Below are 13,408 nucleotides of genomic sequence, written 5' to 3' on the forward strand. Positions count from 1 at the left end.
CCCAGCAGGTGTCTGTGTCCCCCCAGCAGGTGTCTGTCCCTCCCCAGCAGGTGTCTATGTCTCCCCCAGCAGGTGTCTGTGCCCCCCAGCAGGTGTCTGTCCCTCCCCAGCAGGTGTCTCTGCCCCCCCAGCAGGTGTCTGTGTCCCCCAGCAGGTGTCTGTGCCTCCCTCCCAAGGCAGGTGTCTGTGCCCCCCAGCAAGTGGCCGGTGCCTCTCCTGGCAGGGTTCACAAAGAATTCTTCTGTCCCTTTGGCCTTCTCCTTAGGAAGCCAGTGGCACTGCCTGACCCCTTCTCTGCCAGGATCACTGTTTCCTAAGGTGAGTGCCCTGGGGTGAGTTTTCTGGGGTGAGTTCTTTTGGGGTGAGTATCCCTGGAGTGAGATCTCCTAGGGTGGGTGCCTCTGGGGTGAGCATTCCTGGGATGAGTTTCCCCTGGGTCAACGCTCCTGAGGTGAGTGGCCCTGGGGTGAGTGCTCCTGGGCTGTGTGCCCCTGGGGTGCGTGCCCCTGGTCCAGGAGCCCAGTGTTTGCCACACCCCTTCCTCATGGAGAAAGCAGAAGCCTTGGAGAAGGCTCTGAAGAAACTGGGCATTCAGTAGGAGAGACATGGGTGAACCAGGGAAGGGACAGGGAACCCAGCAGGTACATCATAGCCGGGTGAGTGTGGACACACCACACACACCACAAAACCACACACACCCCACACAACACACACACGCCACACATACTGCAAAACCACACACACACCACACAACACACACACACACCACGCACACCACAAAACCACACACACACCCCACACAACACACACACACACCACGCATACCGCAAAACCACACACCCCACACAACACACACACACCACGCACACCGCAAAACCACACACACCCCACACAACACACACACACCACGCACACCGCAAAACCACACACACACCCCACACAACACACACACACACCACGCACACCGCAAAACCACACACACACCCCACACAACACACACACGCCACGCACACCGCAAAACCACACACACACCCCACACAACACACACACACGCCACGCACACCACAAAACCACACACACACCCCATACAACACACACACGCCACACATACTGCAAAACCACACACACACCCCATACAACACACACACGCCACACATACCGCAAAACCACACACACACCCCACACAACACACACACACACCACGCATACCGCAAAACCACACACACACCCCACACAACACACACACACACCACGCATACCGCAAAACCACACACCCCACACAACACACACACACCACGCACACCGCAAAACCACACACACCCCACACAACACACACACACCACGCACACCGCAAAACCACACACACACCCCACACAACACACACACACACCACGCACACCGCAAAACCACACACACACCCCACACAACACACACACGCCACGCACACCGCAAAACCACACACACACCCCACACAACACACACACACGCCACGCACACCACAAAACCACACACACACCCCATACAACACACACACGCCACACATACTGCAAAACCACACACACACCCCATACAACACACACACGCCACACATACCGCAAAACCACACACACACCCCACACAACACACACACACACCACGCATACCGCAAAACCACACACACACCCCACACAACACACACACACACCACGCATACCGCAAAACCACACACCCCACACAACACACACACACCACGCACACCGCAAAACCACACACACCCCACACAACACACACACACCACGCACACCGCAAAACCACACACACACCCCACACAACACACACACACACCACGCACACCGCAAAACCACACACACACCCCACACAACACACACACACACCACGCACACCGCAAAACCACACACACACCCCACACAACACACACACACGCCACGCACACCACAAAACCACACACACACCCCATACAACACACACACCACGCACACCGCAAAACCACACACACACCCCATACAACACACACACACGCCACGCATACCGCAAAACCACACACACACCCCACACAACACACACACACGCCACGCACACCGCAAAACCACACACACACCCCACACAACACACACACACGCCACGCACACCACAAAACCACACACACACCCCATACAACACACACGCCACACATACTGCAAAACCACACACACACCCCATACAACACACACACGCCACACATACTGCAAAACCACACACACACCCCACACAACACACACACGCCACACACACAAAACCACACACACACCACACAACACACACGCCACACATACTGCAAAACCACACACACACCCCACACAACACACACACGCCACACACACCACAAAACCACACACACACCACACAACACACATGCCACACATAATGCAAAACCACACACACACCCCACACAACACACACACGCCACACACACAAAACCACACACACACCACACAACACACACACACCACACACACCACAAAACCACACACACACCACACAACACACACGCCACACACACCACAAAACCACACACACACCCCACACAACATACACCACAAAACCACACGCAAAACACAACCACACATACACCACAAAACCTCACACACACAAAAGCACAACCACATACACTCAACACACACCACACAAGCACACACCACATGCACCACACACCACATACATACCACACACACACCACACACACGACACACACACAGCACAAAACCGCACACAAAACACAAACACATACACCACAAAACCACACACACACAAAACCCACCATACACACTACACATGCACCACACACACACCACACACACATACACACCACACATCACACACAGCACATACACACACCACACACCACAGCTCTCCCACATACACACAGCACACATACTGAAAACTAGAAACACACACACACTACACACATACATGGCACACATCGCACTCCCCACCACACACTGCACGTATGCACACACACACACACTCACACACACCACAACACTCAAAGGTGCGGGCTGGTGCCAATGTGCCAACCACACAGCTGCCTGCCCCCTGGGATGAGTGTGCCCTGGAAGGAGGCAGTCAGGGAGATATGGGTGGGCACCCCTGCGACTCTGCACAGTGTTTGGGGCTGTCAGGGGTTAGCGGGGGTTGGGGAGCAGGATCCTGGCTGGGCCCTCCAGCCCCACACTGACTTCGCAGGCCATCTTGGCCATTTCTAGCAGGGTCCATGTGGCATGGCTGCAGGTTTTGGGCCACTCACCATGCCGGGCATGGCCAGCTCACTGCCTTCCAGCCTCAGGGAATGCTCCAGGAAGTGGGCTGCAGGGAGCCCTCGTTCTTCCTGTCGTTGGACCAGACAGATGTAGCCCATGTGGTACTTGGTGTGCATGGTGCTTGGTGAATATGGTATTTGGTGAGCATGGTACTTGCTGAGCCTGGTACTTGGCATGCATGGTACTTGGTGAGCCTGGTACTTGGTGTGCAGAGTACTTGGTGAGCATGATACTTGATGTGCATGGTATTTGGTGAGTGTGATACTTTGTATGCCTGGTACTTGGTGAGTATGGTACTTGGTGAGTGTGGTACTTGGTGTGCATGGTACTTGGTGAACATGGTACTTGGAGTGCCTGGTACTTGGTGAGTGTGGTACTTGGTTGCATAGTACATGGTGAGCATGGTACTTGGTGTGCATGGTGTTTTGTGAGTGTGGTACTTGGTGTGGGTGATACTTGGTGTGCATGGTACTTGGTGAGTATGGTACTTTGTGAGCATGGTACTTGGTGTGCCTGGTACTTGGTAAGCATGGTACTTGGTGAGTGTGGTACTTGGTGTGCATAGTATTTGGTGATCATGGTACTTGGTGTGCATGGTGTTTTGTGAGTGTGGTACTTGGTGTGGGTGATACTTGGTGTGCATGGTACTTGGTGAGCATGGTACTTGGTGTGCATGGTATTTGGTGAGTGTGGTACTTGGTGTGTGCGGTACTTGGTGTGCATGGCACTTGGTGAGCTTGGTACTTGGTAAGCATGGTACTTGGTTTGCCTGGCACTTGCTATGCATGGTACTTGGTGAGTGTGGTACCTGGTGTGCAGCCACCTCGGGGAGCAGCCTTGCACCCACTCCATAGGAACGGGCCTCTCTCCCACCAGCCTTGGGCTGGGCTGGATGTGGAGGAAGCCTGCCGTATCTTACAGCAACGATTCTTCCCACTGAGGAGAGAGGCCATTTCTCTTACTGTCTCCTGTCTCCAAAGAAAAGGAGGAAGTAAAACTGAAAAATAACAGACTGATCAGTGCCACTGGCCAGGCCTGAAGATTAAAGATGAACCCCAACCCTAAATCGCTTGTGCTGTCTATAGATCACAGACAATGCTATGGAGAATGCTTGCCTTGCTTACCCCTACCTAGTCCGTAACCCATGCTTGCTTAACCTATCACGACCCTGTCACGCAGACCCCTTAGAGTTGTAAGCCCTTAAAAGGGCCAGGAACTTTTTCTTCTGGAGCTCGGTTCTTGAGACGCAAGTCGGCTGACTCTCCCGGCTGAATAAAGCAGCCACTTCCTTCTTTAACCCAGTGTCTGAGGGGTTTTGTCTGTGCTCGTCCTGCTACACCACGATGTCCGGGTGGTGGGGCATCAATTTCTCTGTTCTCTGGTGGATGTGAAGCTCTGTGAGGGTGGAGACCCCCTCCTACCGTGGTGGTCTCCAGTTCTAAGCCCAGGGCTCAGAGCATGGTGTGGAGGAGGTGATGTTTGATATGGGGCGAGCGTCCTTGGTCACTTAGTCTCAGGATGATTCCCCGCACCCTGTAGCCGGGAAGCTTCCCAGTGCTTTAGAAAGTGGCTGCAAAGTTGCCCAGGCAGAACCGTCCTCTGCTCCACCAGAGCAGGGCTCAAGGGGGAGAAGAGGAGCCCGGACCCAGTGTGGCCTCCCAGGGGATGTGAGCAGCCTCAGGGAGCAAGTGTGGGGAGGGGCTGCACTTCCAGGGAAAGCTGATTGGCCAGAGGCCTCCTGGTCCTTGCTCTCTGCTGCCTCAGAGGGGAGGGAGGTGATGGCCTTCTCCTCTCCCGCACACCCTCTCCCTGTCACTAGTACCCCCGAGTGATAGGAGCTCACTGCAAACTAGCTGGGCCACTCGCGGGCAGAACCCAGGTCAGTCTGATCTGAGCTCTTCCCAGGATTTCTGATGGGACCTGGTAGGGGAGGATTTGGGTCATGGGGCTGTCGAGACATAAAGCCCAATGTTGCCTGGAGCTGTTTCCCGGCTCCAGGCAAAGTTGACGGTGGGGGGTCAGAGGGAAGCGGAGAGAGGGGTCAGAGTGAGAAATGCCCCTGAGCCCAGGCAGGGGTGGAATCAGCTCAGCCAGTGGGGCTGGAGAGTGCCGGAACCCCCAGGATGGAGGACAGCGATGGTGGTAGTGGTGGGGAGGATAGAGGACAGCGATGGTGGTAGTGGTGGGGAGGACCTCGTGGGCCTGGAGTGGAGACCTTGGCTTCCAGGACTCTGCCTGTGTGGGGGAGGACTACACTTTGGTCATCTGCATCTCAGCCTGGGATGCTCTGGGGCCTGCCCGGGCCACTTCCTCACCCCTTGCCCACGCCTGAGGCCAGAAGGAGGGGTGTGGGATCTCTCCAGTGGACTCATGCAGCCCCCACCCATCAGCACCCCGGGTCAGCCCCTGGGCCCGACCGCACCTGCCTCCAGAGTTTTGGCCACATGGACCCATCCAACAGTCCCGGCCAGGTCCCACCCACATCCCGGCCCCCCTGCAGACCAGCCTCCTGGCTGGAGCTGCCTGCATCCACCTCATTGTGACTCTTCCGACGAAAGTTTTCCACATGCAGCCCCACCTCCTTCCCCTCCTCTTATCGCGCTTCACTGTTTTGCGTTTTTCACACGTTGGTTTCCGGCATACCACACTGGACAAGTCCATAGGCACCACTTTTCCAAGAGCCCGTGCTCACTTCATTAGTGTATTTTTGCAATAAATATTTCAAAATGAAGGTATGTACATTTTTTAGACATAATGCTATCACACATTTATCAGGCCACAGTGCAGTGCAAACATACATTTGACATGCACTAGGAAACCAACACGTGTGTGTGGCTGGATTTGTTGTGATCGCCACTGTGTTGCGGCGGTCTGGAACGGAGCCCACGAGGCCCCGAGGTTTGCCTGTGCCTCCTCATCCTCCCGGCTTCTCTCTGAGCTCCACCTTGCGCTTAGAAGAAATGCAGAGAAAGATGGGCTGACACCCAAAGGAATGAAAAACCACTGAAAACCTTTGCTGTAGCGTCTCAAGAAGTGTCTGAGAGGAATGGTGCCAAATGAAAAACGGATCCTGCCCTTCCCCAAAGCGTCTGCCCACCAAGCGGGGCGCTCTCTCCTCAGTCCCCAGCCTCTCCCTGTGGGTCTGGATGTGCTGTCTTTTCCTCGGTGAGAACTCATTTTTTTTTTTTGGAGACGGAGTTTCGCTCTTGTTGCCCAGGCTGGAGTGCAATGGCACGATCTTGGCTCACTGCAACCTCCACCTCCTGGGTTCAAGCGATTCTCTTGCCTCAGTCTCTCAAGTAGCTGGGATTACATGCATACGCCACCACGCCTGGCTAATTTTGTATTTTCAGTAGAGATGGGGTTTCTCCATGTGGGTCAGGCTGGTCTTGAACTCCTGACCTCAGGTGATCCATCCACCCCGGCCCCCCAAAGTGTTGGGATTACAGGTGTGAGCCACTGCGCCCAGCCAAGAGAACCCTTTCTAATGCTCACGTGGTGGGTCAATCACGCCTTCCACGTCCCCGTCGTGATTCTCGGAACCTGTGAATGTGACCTTACTTGGAAAAAGGGTTTTGTAGCGTGATTAAAAGTCTTGGGATGGTGAGATCATCCTGGATTATCCTGGCAGGCCCTAAATGTCACCACATGCATCCTAATTAGAGAGAGGCGGGTGGAGACTTGACACACTCAGGGGAGGAGGCGGTGTGAAGATGGTGGGGAGAGCAGAGTGATGTGGCCGAAAGCCAACCACTGCTGGCAGCCCCTGCCGCGGGAGGAGAAAAGAAAGCCTCCTGAGGAGGCACAGCCCTGCTGACACCTTGATTTCAGCCCCGTGAAACTGTTTTTGGACTTCTGGCCTCCACAACTGTGAGAGAATACATTCCTGTTGTCTTAAGTTGTAAAATTGATGGCAGCTTGTTACAGCAGCCGTGGGAAACTGAGATGCCCTCCAACCTAGTTTTGCTGGACTTCTCTGCGTATTTTGGATACAAGCCGTTTATGAGAGGTGTGTTTTGAAAATATTTTCTCCCAGTCTGTGGTTTGTCTTTTCATTTACTTAACAGCATCTTTTATAGAGCAGAGGTTTGAAATTTTAATGAAATCAAACCTCAATTTGGGGTTGTAACTGAAAACCAAACCCAAGGTCACATACATTTTCTCTATGGCATATTCTGGAACTGTTCATTTTGCATTCTACATTTTGGTCTCTAATCTACTTTGAGTAAATTTTGTGAAGTGTAGAGGATCTATGTCTAGACTGATTTTTTTTCCCCATGGGATATGCAGTTGTTCCAGCAGTGTTTGTTGAAAAGATCGTCTCTGCACTATTGTATTTGCTGGTGTGCTTTTGTCAAAGATCAGTTGATATTTATGTGGGTCGATTTCTGCGCTCTCTATTTTATGATGTTGACTTATTTGCTTGTTCTTTAGCTAATACTGCACTGTCTTCATTACTCTCACTTTATAATAAGACTTGGAGTTGGGTGGTGTCAGTCCTCTGACTCTGTTCTCCTTTAATATTGTGTAGGCTATTTTGGGTCTTTGCCTTTCTGAATACACTTTAAAATCAGTTTGTCAGTATCCACGAAATAACTCAATGGGATTTTGATGGGGAGTGCATTGAATCTATAGATAAAGTTGGGGAGAACTGGCATCTTGACAATATCGAGTATTCCGATCCATGAACATGGAGGATCTCTCTATTTATTTAGCTCTTTGATTTCTTTCATTAGAGTTTTGTTGTTTTCTTCATATAGGTCTTATACATATTTTGTTGGATTTATACCTAAGTATTTCATTTTCTTGGAGGTTATATAAATGGTGTTGTGTTTTTAATCTCAAATTCCAATTGTCCAATGACTGCTATAGAGTAAAGAAATGGACTTTTGTATATTAGCCTTGTATCCTGTAGTCTTGCTATAATCGCTTATTAATTCCAGGATTTTTGGGGGTGATTCTTTGAGATTTCCTACATAGAAAATCATGTCATCTGTGAACAGTTTTGTTTCTTCTTTCCGAATCTATACACATGTTATTTCCTCTTCTTGTCTTACCGCACTAGCTATGACTTCCTGTATGGCGTTGAATAGGAGTGGCCAGAGGGGACATCCTTGCCTTCTTTCTGGTCTTAGAAGAAAAACATCTAGTTTCTCACCATCTAATGTTAACTGTAGATTCTTTGTAGATGTTCCTTATCTATTTGGGGAAGCTCCATTATGTAAAAAGTTTACGAAGTTACTACGGCTGGGCATGGTGGCTCATGCCTGTAATCCCAGCACTTTGGGAGGCGGAGGCGGGCGGATCCCCTGATGCCAGGAGTTCAAAACCAGCCTGGCCAACATGGTGAAACCCCATCTCTACCAAAAATACAAAAATTGGCCAGGTGTGATGGCAGGTACCTGTAATCTCAACTACTCGGGAGGCTGAGGCACCAGAATCGCTTGAACCCAGGAGCCAGAGGTTGCAGTGAGCCGAGATCGCATCACTGCACTCCAGCCTCGGCGACAGAGTAAGTTTACTAAGTAACTATAAGAAGTTCTTTTCTTAAAAAATCTATTTAGAAAGTTATTTTCCAGAATTAACAGTGGAAACATGTTTCAGGGAGGCTCTCTCTCCATGGGCTGCCTGTAGATTCCCCTTTCCTCTTTATTCCAGGATAGACCCCTCCTCTCTCCAGGCAGACCCGCCAGCTCCCACCCCCCGGGCCCCTCTTGTGTGCCTCCCGTAGCACCTAGGCCTCTGTCCTCCCCTTACCCGCTGGTCTCTTCACTGTCAGAGCCTCCCATGCTCCAGTCCCCTCAGCCACTCCAGCCTTTCCTTCAGTCTGGAAAATTGTCAGACCACTGAAGTGGCACCTTTGGATTTAATCAGCCTTTTTTAAAGGGAAAGTTGTTTTCCTAAAGCAGATTTGAAGAATTAAGTTTTACATGCTGGGTGCTGTAATCCCTGCTGAGGCTTCCTTCAATACCTTATTAGCACCTTCGAGGGGCAGTTAGTATGTCTGGCCAGGATTCAGGATCACCGCCCCCCCTCCCAGGGAGTCCTGTGCCTACCTGGGGGTCTCAGGAGACAAAGGAAGGTGGGACCTAGGCAGAGTCCCAGTGACACTCCTGGTGGGGGTGCAGCGACCTGGTGGGACATGGCCGTCTATTATCTATCCCCTCTTACAAATGAGCAAACTGAGGCATAGCAGGAGGAAGTAACTTCCCAAAGTCACACGGCTAATTTGTGGCAAGCAAGGTCTGGAGTCTGAAACCTGAGTCTGAGCAGGAGAAGGTGCTTCTCTATCTTCCCCTCCGATCCTGGCCTCCAGGCGAGGGTGGGCGGACCAGCTGGGTGGGGAATGGGATGGGGCCTGCAGTGACCACTGGCAGGGAATTGGTTAGTGGTCCCCTCCCTCTCTAGGCCTCAAGAGACAAGAAGGCTGTCTTGAAAGAAAGGAAGAGCTAAGAAGAAAGAAGTGGGCAGTGGCGCCTATGGAGGGGAGGCAGGAACTGTGGAGTCTCCTCCAGCCACCAGAAGGAGAGCCTGAGCTTGACCCCTGACGCTGCGTCCAGGATGCCAGCCTCCCTGCAAGGGAGGGGAGGGAGAAGCCTGGGTCCAGGTGGAAGCCCCCTCAGGCCCTGTGCGGCTCCTGGGGACTGTGCCCTAATGCCTGGGCATGTCCACCCTCCCACACCCGGAGGATTGGGATTGGGGCTGGGGCTGGGGCTCCAAGGGTCCTGCTGATGGCCTGGAACAGGGCCACCCACAGCCACCCGATGGGAGACAAAGCCCTGCATCTGTCATGGGCCTGGGCCTGCCCCCAAACACACAAACTGTGCAGAAACAGAGGGCAGCATCCCCCTTGAGGCAGAAGCAGCTGAAGGTGTTGGGGGGCAGTGGCCTGTGGCTCACTTTTCCTTAAGATCCAGTTGGAGGGGAGGACCCAGGCCCCTCAGCGCCACTGCCATATCCTCTGGGGAGGGGCAGGTGGGGCAAAAACACTCTTTGGCAGGTTGTGTAGACAAGGCCTACATAATTTAGACTTGGGACCCACTCCGAATGCAAACACCGTCCCTGACCAGGAGATCCTGGCACCTGCCTCTTCCAAGGGGAAGTTCCCGTGGAAACAAACTCCCGCCCCCACCTGCCCCAGCTGAAACCCCTCCGCCCTTAGACTCCATTCTGGAGGGGTGGAGCTTTGAGAGGCACCTTCACACTCGCCCAGCCGGTGCTTCCCTGGCTGGGGAGGGAGGGCAGGGCTCAGGGCTTGGCCGGCAGCCCCTGGGGAGGTGCATTCTCGCTTCCTGGCTCCTTCCTGGGATGCTCCTGGCAGGAGGAGGCAGATGCACCAGATCGGAGGAGGGTCTCAGAAAGCAAACGCAAGCAACAGCGATGACAGGGACTTGCCGCGGGGTGGCGCTCTCGTACCTCGTTTGAAAGGACTGGGAGCCGGATCTTTAAAGGCAACTTCACTTTTCGCTGGACTTCCGCTAAGTTGTCTGCAAAACACGCAGGAGGACATCTGAAGTGAGACATAGCATGGTTGAAATTTATCACAACTTTCAGGTTCTGTTTCCCAAGACTACTCTCCCCTCCTCCTCGAGCTCCTCCTCATTCTCCTCCACCTTTTTCATCTGTCATCACCTTTTAACTTTCCTTGTTTTAGAGAGGAAGAGACTGAGGCATTTTCCTGTCACTCTCTGAAAGAAAGAGAAAAAACAAACAAAGAAAAAGCCCATTTCATTCACCTTATAAGAAACAGGTAGGAAAAAAAAAAAGCTCATTTCTCCTGAGTCTGGACACAAAATCTTCCTCCTGGGTTGGCCACTGGGGAACAAAGTTCTGGTCTCTGAGAAATGCTATTAAAATATTCCATGACTATTTCATTTTAAATATTAATCTGGTTTCCACTCGAGTTCTGAGGAAGAAAGTGTGGGAGATTCTGTTGCGACTCAGTCTTCAAAAAGGTTTTGTGATGTTGGGTTTAGACTAGCTTTGCTTATTGACGTCACCAAATCGGGCCAGTAACATTAGGAGAAAAGAAGTAGGTTTGCCAAATCATGGGTGCAATTGCAGATGTGCTGCTGGTTACAGGGACACCTCCACCCTTTCCACGGGTCCCTCAACTTTGCATTTCTGGAGCAGGGCTGGGCATGCGTAGCATTGCCGAGCGTCCCAGGAAGCAGCCAGGAGGTGAGTGCGCACCTCCTCGGGGGCTGCCCCCCAAACCCTGACCCCCCCACCCCCAGCCAGGGAAGTACTGGCTGGGTGAGTGTGGAGACGCCTCTCAAAGCTCCAGCCCCCCAGAATGGAGTCTAAGGGTGGAGGGGTCTCAGGTGGGGGGTAGGAGTTTGTTTCTGTGGAATCTTCCCCTTGGAAGAGCAGGTGTCAGGATGCAGGAATGAGGGCTTCCCAGAGCGGCCACACGGGCCGGTTTCCTGGAAGAAGTTGCATGGGGTCCTGTTCCAGCACCCTGAGGGAAACAAAGCCATTTTCTAGCACAGAGGAAAGAGATACTGAGGAAGCCAGACAAGAGCGGCCACGATGAGGCATTTTCCTTCTGGGGTGGGTGTGGTTGGACCACTCTGCTCTCTCCTGGTGGAATTGGTCAGAGCCTCTGAGGTCTCCCTGCATGGCACTGGGCCTGGCCTGAGCACCTGTCCTTCCTGGCCTCCCAGGAATTCCCACCGAGCTCTGGGGTAGACCAGATACACATTTATTGAATTAAAGAATTCATGTTGGCCAGGCACGGTGGCTCTTGCCTATAATCCCAGCACTTTGGGAGACCAAGGCTGGTGGATGGCCTGAGCTCAGGAGCCGGTGACCAGCCAGGGCAACATGGTGAAACCCCGTCTCTACTAAAATACAAAAAATTAGCCGGGCATGGCAGCATGTGCCTGTAGTCCCAGCTACTCTGGAGGCTGAGGCAGGAGAATCGCTTGAACCCAGGAGGCGGAGATTGCAGTGAGCTGAGATTGCACCACTGCACTCCAGCCTGGGTGACAGAGTAAGACTCTGTCTCAAGAAAAAAAAAAAAAAAAGTAGAACTAATGTCTGCTCTGAATCCCACATCTCCAGGAAGCTCTGCCTGTAGAAACAGGCCTCCTTGTTTATGGGGGTCCCCTACTGAGGAGAATCGCAGCCTGAGGCATCCTCTGACTTTGAAGGGGTTTCTGCAGGGAGTGATTGCAGGGTGCAGCTGCGGACATGCCAGGCTGTGGAGGGGAAGTGGCCAGAACTAGCTCCAGTGCCTAGGGCCTCTGCTCAGTGCTGCTACGACCCAGGAATGGGGGCGTCCCCAGACCACCTAGGAGCAGAGTCTACCCCTTCCAAAGCCAGCGTCCAGGGTTGCTGCGTTGCCTGCGTTCCCCCAACACCTGTCACGCCTGGTACCACTGTTCACTCAGGAAACAGCTCCCTAGCAGGGGCGGAACCTGGAGCTGGGCCCCTAGCCACCGTCACCTGGGGTTGTTCTGAGAGGGAGCTGCCAAGCCTGGGCCGCCCGGGTCCTGCCTGCTCCGAGTGCAGCGCGAGGACGAGCCAGGGCCTTTCCCCTGTGTGGTTAGTGAGAGTGGACGTGCAGCGGCGGGGGGTCAGCAGCAGGCTCTTTGCTTTCATGGAATCACAGACCGGGGCTGCCTCCCCGAGGCCCCCGGGAGGGCGTGACAGCCTGGGAACTTCTGGAGGATGGGATCCAGTTAGAGATCCTTTCCTCGCGAGGCTCAGCATTCTGGCAACTCCTCTGTTGGATTAGGAGGGCCCTGACTTAGATCCCAGGCAGGGTGGGACCCGGGGACATCACAGGGTGCTTGAGGGAAGGGAGAGCCCGGGGTCTGGCTGAGTAGGAGGCGGGTTCAGCAGGTGTGGTGACGCCTGGGCCCTGTGAGGCCTCCCTGATGCATGGGGTGTTTGGGGCGGTGGTTGTGGCCATAGCATGAAGCAAGGACGCGCTAAGTCCAGGGGTGGGTGCCGCTGAGGACCTGTGGGGACCCCCGTCCTTGGGGGGGACTTGTCCACAGCAGTGGCACCTGGTGGCAGCAAAAGCAACCGTGGTGGATTCAAAAACCCACCCGGGCTCCTGGCATTTTGAGGGTGGGGTGGAGGAGGTGAGAGGGACTTCCTGG

The sequence above is a fragment of the Macaca nemestrina genome, chromosome 9, assembly GCF_043159975.1.
Source record: "Macaca nemestrina isolate mMacNem1 chromosome 9, mMacNem.hap1, whole genome shotgun sequence".
In the NCBI taxonomy this organism is placed as follows: domain Eukaryota; kingdom Metazoa; phylum Chordata; class Mammalia; order Primates; family Cercopithecidae; genus Macaca; species Macaca nemestrina.